Source organism: Mustela erminea, chromosome 18 (assembly GCF_009829155.1).
Source record: "Mustela erminea isolate mMusErm1 chromosome 18, mMusErm1.Pri, whole genome shotgun sequence".
NCBI lineage: Eukaryota > Metazoa > Chordata > Mammalia > Carnivora > Mustelidae > Mustela > Mustela erminea.
Window position 1 is genome coordinate 24,656,243 of NC_045631.1, and position 9,206 is coordinate 24,665,448.

A 9,206-nucleotide genomic window follows, 5' to 3' on the forward strand; every position below is an offset into this window, starting at 1 on the left:
GGTTTGTGGCTTGATTGTGTAGAATCTGTCACAAAGCCTCCTTTAAGGTAGTTGTATTTGTTCTTTCAGTTTTGGTAGAACCCATCCTGTGTACCCATGCTAAATCATCTCCACTGCCTCCAGGATTCCTGCGCAACTGAATCCAGTCTAATCCAGAAGAGCCTAATGTCGTAGGGATGGGAACGACAAATACATCATCCATCACCAGGATTCATGAATACAGGGGCTAATCCTACATCAGTCTCTTGGTTCCTATGTGTTCGAGGTGTTGGGGACATAGAATCATCTATTGGCATTTGGTTCAGTGGATATAGTGCATTCTGGAAAGTCTCAACCCTGAGTTTGTTGTCCCATTAGCAAAATTATTAATGCCCCACCATTCTAGTCTGGCTGCTCCTGCAAGATTATGTATATGCTATTGCCTGTGGGTCTCCTATGCCTTCTGACTCACATTACTGCCTCTAAAATGGATCCCTTGGCTGGAGGCAATGTTGTATAAATACTATCTCATGAGGCGTTCTGTAAGTCTTTGGATGTTTGTGGTGCAGGCAGGTGGGTCTGAGGACCCAGGAGGGGTCCCATAGGACCAGCAAGAGCGTCCTTGGGTTTGCAAAGGAAAGAAATCAAATGCAAGCCAAGAGGAAGTGAGAACAGAGTTTGTTGAAGACACCGAGAGAGCAGATACAGACCGAGTGTCTGGGAAACTCAGAAAGATGAATGAGTCTCATCCATCTTGGTGTCTGGGGTTTTTTATGGAAGTTAGTGGTCTGGTGTACGTGTCCTCTTAGGCATTTGGGAACTGGTCAAAACAAGGAGGTGTGTTCAGGCATCCTCCATAAGTCCTTAGCTCCTTATGCCCTGGAGCCTGGGGTCTTGGTGTCAAGGTGTCTGGAGTGTTGGGAAACACGCATGATGATCTCTCCCAGTATCTCCTTAGATGTTACCTAGCGTGCTGGAAGACTCCAAAGAAATCATTAACTCCTTGACCTTTTCAAGGAGTACCTATATTATCTGAACTATAAGGGCGTGTATAGGGAGGGGTTGTAGGTCCTAGCGAAAACAGAAGCAGGAAGAGGAACAAAAAAAGCCCTCCTTTATGGGGTCCCTTATTTCCCTGTCTCAATTGTGCTGGCAGATTTGCTACTGGTACAGAAAGAAAAATCCATATCTGAAGTAGATGATGGTTTGCTAAGGCCAGATTGTTCTGTCTTGCAAGAGAGCAGGGATCCAAGGTAATCAACCAACATGTTTCCATATGACTATATTTTCTCCTTGAGGGTAGGTGCCATATTGAAACTTGACATCTAGATGTCAGCAGGACGGTAGCTGCTGGTCACGGGAGGCTGACACTTGATGTTGAAGCTGTTCTTGCTCTATCTCTTCTCCATGCAAGGAAAGTGTTGCTCCATCTGCAGCTGAGTAAGGAGTGTTTTTCATAGCAGCCCTGACGTCTACAAACCACGCAGGAAGCTGACTTCCCAGAACTGCTGCTCCTGGTAGACAGCAAGCATCACTTGCTGAGCACATCCCAACTTTCAAAGCTCCAAGACTGATACTACTTTTTTAAGACCCAGGCAAGAGGGGACTGGGCCTTGGACCCCATGCTTTTGAGGACCCCTCATTCACAGACACACACAAAACAATTTTTGTCAGAGGACACAAAGACACCTCTGTCTCTTGGGAGGTGGTACTCAGGGCTGGCCCAACGTGACCTGCAACTCTCCACATTCGTTCTTGGGACATGCATGCACGCGTGTGCACATGTCCACATACACACATACATACACATGCACACACACTTCATTCTTCAAGGTAAAATGCTTCTCTACCTCTCTTGTCCTATGTCCTCAAAATGGGACACTCCTGCGTTTAAAGGCTATGAAGGCTTGTGGGAGGTGCTGCTGCCAAGCAAGGACAAAGACACTCTTTTAGACCGTGGGAAGATTTGAGTGGTAGAAGCTTAAGGTCAGAGGAAAGCTAAACCAATTAGCTTGTTAAAATCTTTCCTCTCAGCAGGTGTGCACCATATTCTTGCATTCCTGGGTTGTTCCCATGTAGTGCCTAGGGTTCATTTTCTTGCATTGTTTTGTGTTCTGATCTGGCAGATAAAGGACCAGATTAGGGCTGTAAATGTAGTAGCTTCACATGATTGCAATATAGCAATTCATTTTACTTTATATTTTTTGTTAGCTCATTTATAATTTTAAATATTGGCATACTTAATGTGGGGACCTCCTTATGGATTCTTGCCTTGAGCCCTACAAATATTAGGAGCAGTCTTGACCAGGACCCACAGGGGCATGGTGGTTGGTGAGGTGACTCTGTGGGCTACCCATGGTCCCCATGTTCTTATTGTAAATATCTGTGACTAGAAAGAATCTGTGTATGTCTCTTCCTTCCTTGTTTATGATCGTAAACATCCTCATTATTGCTTATGGAAAATCTTTCTCTCTCTCTTTTTTAATGATTTTATTTGTTTATTTGACACACAGAGAGAGATCATAAGTACGCAGAGAGGCAGGCAGAGAGAGGGGGGAAGCAGGCTCCCTGCCAAGCACAGAGCCTGATGTGGGGCTTGATCCCAGGACCCCAGGATCATGACCTGAGCCGAAGGCAGAGGCTTTAACCCACTGAGCCACCCAGGCACCCTGCAAAACATTTTTTTTAATAAGGAGAATAACTGATCCTACCAACTCATTTTGTTTCTCCTGATGTCTTTCTGTTTGTAAGTCTGAGCCCAGGCTCTCCTTAGAGAAAGAAAAATTTCAACAATAATATCCCCTTAAAGAATCTCATGGCTAAAGTCGATTCTGTGTTGTAGAATTGAAACTGCTCCATGGTCATAAATGATTTGATGTCTCTGAGATATCTTCTGACCACTTCCTACATGCCTTGGTGATATCAAGTCAAGTAAAGACATTTCAGTTGGGGACCAAACACTTCAACGAATTCTAGCTCAGAGATTAGGTCTTGTTTTATTTTATTTTATTTATTTTTATTTTATTTTATTTTTAATTTTTTCAATTTATTTATTTTCAGAAAAACAGTATTCATTATTTTTTCACCACACCCAGTGCTCCATGCAATCTGTGCCCTCTATAATACCCACCACCTGGTACCCCAACCTCCCACACCCCCGCCACTTCAAACCCCTCAGATTGTTTTTCAGAGTCCATAGTCTCTCTTGATTCACCTCCCCTTCCATTTTACCCCAACTCCCTTCTCCTCTCTAACACCCCTTTTCCTCCATGATATTTGTTATGCTCCACAAATAAGTGAAACCATATGATAATTGACTCTCTCTGCTTGACTTATTTCACTCAGCATAATCTCTTCCAGTCCCGTCATGTTGCTACACAAGTTGGGTATTCATCCTTTCTGATGGAGGCATAATACTCCATAGTGTATATGGACCACATCTTCCTTATCCATTCGTCCATTGAAGGGCATCTTGGTTCTTTCCATAGTTTGGCGACCGTGGCCATTGCTGCTATAAACATTGGGGTACAGATGGCCCTTCTTTTCACAACATCTGTATCTTTGGGGTAAATACCCAGGAATGCAATTGCAGGGTCATAGGGAAGTTCTATTTTTAATTTCTTGAGGAATCTCCACACTGTTCTCCAAAGAGGCTGCACCAACTTGCATTCCCACCAACAGTGTAAGAGGGTTCCCCTTTCTCCACATCCTCTCCAACACATGTTGTTTCCTGTTTTGTTAATTTTAGCCATTCTAACTGGTGTAAGGTGATATCTCAATGTGGTTTTAATTTGAATCTCCCTGAGGGCTAATGATGATAAACATTTTTTCATGTGTCTGATAGCCATTTATATGTCTTGATGGGAGAAGTGTCTGTTCATATCTTCTTCCCATTTTTTGATATGTTTGCCTGTTTCGTGTGTGTTGAGTTTGAGGAGTTTATTATAGATCCTGGATATCAACCTTTTGTCTGTACTGTCATTTGAAAATATCTTCTCCCATTCCGTGGGTTTGCCTCTTTGTTTTTTTGACTGTTTGAGAGAGAAAGAGAGGGAGAGAGAGAGCATGAGAGGAGAGAAGGTCAGAGGGAGAAGCAGACTCCCTGTGGAGCTGGGAGCCTGATGTGGGTCTCGCTCCTGGGACTCCAGGATCATGTAGGTCTTGTTTTAAATATTTGACTTATTCCTTCCTTTAGTAGATTATTTACAAAAATGGCTGTAATAATTCATCCCATTCAGTATGTACGCACTTGGAAAGTCCCTTCCCATACGGACTCTGGTCTTGGCTCTGTGACTCACTTTGATAAGTGGAATAATAGAAAATGGGACGCAGAGACTTGGAAAATGCTGACACATTGAGGCTTGTGTGTCATTTTTCTGTTGAAAGTCTTTGTACTGTTGTGTGTACCAGCCCATGCTAGCCTTTAGAAGGTTGAAAGACCACATGGAAAGAAAGATCCCAAGATCCCCTCGCTGTCCCAGCTGAGAGGTCATGCTAGACCATTGAACCCCAGCTAAGTTAGCTCAGGCCAGGAGAATATCCATTTAACCCATTAGAATTGTGAGGAATAAAAAAATTCTTGCTTTTTAAATTTTTTCATTTTTTATTTTTATTTATTTTTTTAAAAGATTTTATTTATTTATTTGACACAGAGAGAGAGAGAGAGATCACAAGTAGTCAGAGAGGCAGGCAGAGAGAGAGAGGGAAGCAGGCTCCCCGCTGAGCAGAGAGCCCAATTTGGGGCTCGATCCCAGGATCCTGAGATCATGACCTAAGCTGAATGCAGGGGCTTAACCCACTGAGCCACCCATGTGCCCCCAAATTTTTCATTTTTTAAATTAAGACTCTACTTTTGAAAAATTAACATATAATGTATTTTTAGTCCCGGGGTACAGGTCTGTGAATCATCAGGTTTACACACTTCACAGCACTCACCATAGCACATACCTTCCCCAGTGTCCATAACCCAACTACCCTCTCGCTATCCCCTTTTTGGCAACCCTCAGTTTGTTTTGTGAGCTTAAGAGTCTCTTATGGTTTGTCTCCCTCCCGATCCCATCTTGTTTCATTTTTTCCTTTCCTACTCCCCAAACCCCCCCACTTTGCCTCTCAACTTCCTCATATAAGGGAGATCATATGATAATTGTCTTTCTCTGATTGACTTACTTCGCTCAGCTTAATACCCTCTAGTTCCATCCACATCGTCGCAAATGGCAAGATTTCATTTCTTTTGATGGCTGCATAGTATTCCATTGTATATATATACACCACATCTTCTTTATCCATTCATCTGTTGGTGGCCATCTAGGTTCTTTCCATAGTTTGGCTATTGTGGACAATGCTGCTATAAACACTCGGGTGCATGTGCCCCTTCGGAACACTACACTTGTATCTTTAGGGTAAGTATCCACTAGGGCGATTGCTGGGTTGTAGGGTAGCTCTATTTTCAACTTTTTGAGGAACCTTCATGCTGTTTTCCACAGTGGCTGCATCAGCTTGCATTCCCACCAACAGTGTAGGAGGGTTCCCCTTTCTCCACATCCTTGCCAACATCTGTCGTTTCTTGACTTGTTAATTTCAGCCATTCTGATTGGTGTGAGGTGGTATCTCATTGTGGTTTTGATTTGTATTTCCGTGATGCTGAGTGATGTTGAGCCTTTTTCATGTGTCTGTTGGACATTTAGATGTCTGCTTTGCAGAAATATCTGTTCATGTCTTCTGCCCATTTCTTGACTGGATTATTTGTTCTTTGGGTGTTGAGTTTGAAAGTTCTTTATAGATTTTGGATACTAGCCCTTTATCTGATATGTCATTTGCAAATATCTTCTCCCATTATGTCAGTTGTCTTTTGGTTTTGCTGACTGTTTCCTTTGCTGTGCGAAAGCTTTTGATCTCGATGAAGTCCTAATAGTTCGTTTTTGTCCTTGCTTTCTTTGCCTTTGTCGATATTTCTAGGGAGAAGTTGTTGCAGCTGAGGTTGAAGAGCCTGCTGCCTGTGTTCTCCTCAAGGATTTTAATGGATTCTTGTCTCACACTGAGGTCTTTCATCTGTTTTGAGTCTATTTTTGTGTGTGGTGTAAGGAAGTGGTCCAGTTTTATTCTTATGCATGTGGCTGTCCAATCTTCCCAACAAATTTGTTGAAGAAACTGTCTTTTCCATTGGACAATCTTTCCTGCTTTGTCAAAGATTAGTTGACCATAGAGTTGAGGGTCCATCTCTGGGCTCTCTATTCTGTTCCATTGATCTATGTGTCTGTTTTTGTGCCAGTACCATGCTGTCTTGATGATGACAGCTTTGTAATAGAGCTTGAAGCCTGGAATTGTGATGCCACTAACTTTGTTTTTCTTGTTCAACATTCCTCTGGCTATTCAGGGTCTTTTCTGATTCCATAGAAACTTTAGGATTATTTGTTCCGTTTCTTTTTTTTTTTTTTTTAAAGATTTCATTTATGTATTTGACAGAGATCACAAGTAGGCAGAGAAGCAGGCAGAGAGAGAGAGAGAGGAGGAAGCAGGCTCCCTGCTAAGCAGAGAGCCCGATGCAGGGCTCGATCCCAGGACCCTGGGATCATGACCTGAGCCGAAGGCAGAGGCTTTAACCCACTGAGCCACCCAGGTGCCCCTATTTGTTCCATTTCTTTGAAAAATGCATGGGATTTTGATAGAGATTGCATTAAATGTGTAGATTGCTTTAGGTAGCATAGATATTTTCATGATATTTGTTCTTCTAATCCATGAGCATGGAACGTTTTTCCATTTCATTGTGTCTTCTTCAGTTTTTTCATGAGTACTTTATAGTCTTCTGAGTACAGATTATTTGCATCTTTGATTAGGTTTATTCCTAGCTATCTTATGGTTTTGGTGCAATTGGAAATGGGATCAGCTCCTTAATTTCTCTTTCTCTATCTTGCTGTTGGTTTATAGAAATGCAACTGATTTCTGTGCATTGATTTTATATCCTGACACTTTACTGAATTCCTGTACAAGTTCTAGCAGATTTGGAGTGGAGTCTTTTGGGTTTTCCACATAAAGTATCATATCATCTGCAAAGAGTGATAGTTTGACTTCTTTCTAGTTTGAATGCCTTTAATTTCTTTTTGTTGTCTGATTGCTGAGGCTAGGACTTCTAGTACTGTGTTGAGTAGTAGTGGTGATAGTGGCCATCTCTGCCATGTTTCTGACCTTAGGGGAAAAGCTCTCAGTTTTTCTCCATTGAGAATGATATTCACTGTGGGTTTTTCATAGATGGCTTTGATGATATTGAGGTATGTACCCTCTATCCCTACACTTTAAAGAATTTTAATAAAGAAAGTATGCTGTACTTCATCAAATGCTTTTTCAGGATCTATTGAGAGTATCATATGGTTCTTGTTCTTTCTTTTGTTAGTGTATTGTGTCACATTGATTGATTTGTGGATGTTGAAACAACCATGATGTTCAGGAATAAATCCCACTGGTTATGATGAATAATGCTTTTAATGTACTGTTAACTCCTATTGGCTAGTATTTTGGTGGGAATGTGCATCTGTGTTCATCAAGGGTAATGGTCTGTAATTCCCCTTTTTGATGGGGTCTTTGTCTGGTTTTGGGATCAAGATGATGCTGGCCTCATAAAATGAGTTTGAAAGTTTTCCTTCCATTTCTATTTTTTGGAACAGTTTCAGGGGAATAGTATTAATTCTTCTTTAAATGTTTGGTAGGATTCCCCTGGGAAGCCATCTGGCCCTGGGCTTTTGCTTGTTGGGAGATTTTTGATGACTGCTTCAATCTCCTTACTGGTTATAGGTCTGCTCAGGTTTTCTATTTCTACCTGATTCAGTTTTGGTAGTTTATATGTCTCTAGGAATACATCCATTTCTTCCAGATTACCAAATTTGCTGGTGTGTAGTTGCTCATAATATGTTCTTATAATAGTTTGTATTTCTTTGGTGTTGGTTGTGATGTCTCCCCTTTCATTCATGATTTTATTAATTTGGATCTTTTCTCTCTCTCTCTCTCTCTCTCTTTTTTTTTTTTGTTAAGTCTGGCCAGGGGTTTATCATTCTTATTCTTTCAAAGAAGCAGCTCCTAGTTTCATTGATCTGTTCTACTGTTCTTTTGGTTTCTATTTCATTGATTTTTGCTCTGATCTTTATTATTTCTCATCTCCTGCTGAGTTTAGGATTTATTTGCTGTTCTTTCTCCAGCTCCTTTAGGTGTAGGGTTAGATTGTGTACTTGAGATCTTTCTTGTTTCTTGAGAAAGTCTTATATTGTTATATACTTTCCTCTCAGGACTGCCTTTGCTGTGTCCCACAGATTTTGAACAGTTGTGTTTTCATTTTGTTTCCATGAATTTTTTCAATTCTTTTTTAATTCTCTGGTTGACCCATTCCTTCTTTAGTAGGATGCTCTTTAGCCTCCATGTATTTGGGTTCTTTCCAACTTTCCTCTTGTGATTCAGTTCCTGTTTCAAAGCATCATGGTCTGAAAATATGCAGGGAATGATCCCAATCTTTTGGTACCAGTTGAGACCTGATTTGTGACCCAGGATGTGATCTATTCTGGAGAATGTTCCATGTGCACTAGAGAAGAATGTGTATTCTGTTGCTTTGGGATGGAATGTTCTGAATATATCTGTGATGTCCATCTGATCCAGTGTGTCATTTAGAGCCTTTATTTCCTTGTTGACCTATTGCTTCGATGATCTGTGCATTTCAGTGAGGGGATTGTTAAAGCCCCCTTCTATTATTGTATTATTGTTGATGTGTTTCTTTGATTTTGTTATTAATCGGTTTATATAATTGGCTGCTCCCATGTTAGGGGCATAGATATTTAAAATTGTTAGATCTTCTTGTTGGACAGATCCTTTAAGTATGATATAGTGTCCTTCCTCATCTCTTATTATAATCTTTGGCTTAAAATATAATTTATCTGATAGAAGGATCGCCACCCCAGCTTTCTTTTGATGTTCATTAGCATGGTAAATTGTTTTCCACCCCCTCACTTTAAATATGGAGGTGTCTTTGGGTCTAAAATGAGTTTCTTGATTCTAAAAAAGGAATTGATATGATAAGAAGTTGGATGAAAAAAAAAATGAAAAAAAAGGAGGAAAGAATGTAATCAAGCTGGAGACTAGAACAAAGCCATGCACTAGATTTAGGGTATATTTTGATCTGTTAGAAAAAACTGTATCCCATAATCTTAATGAAAGAAAAACTTATATGTATACAAAAAATAAGGATAAAT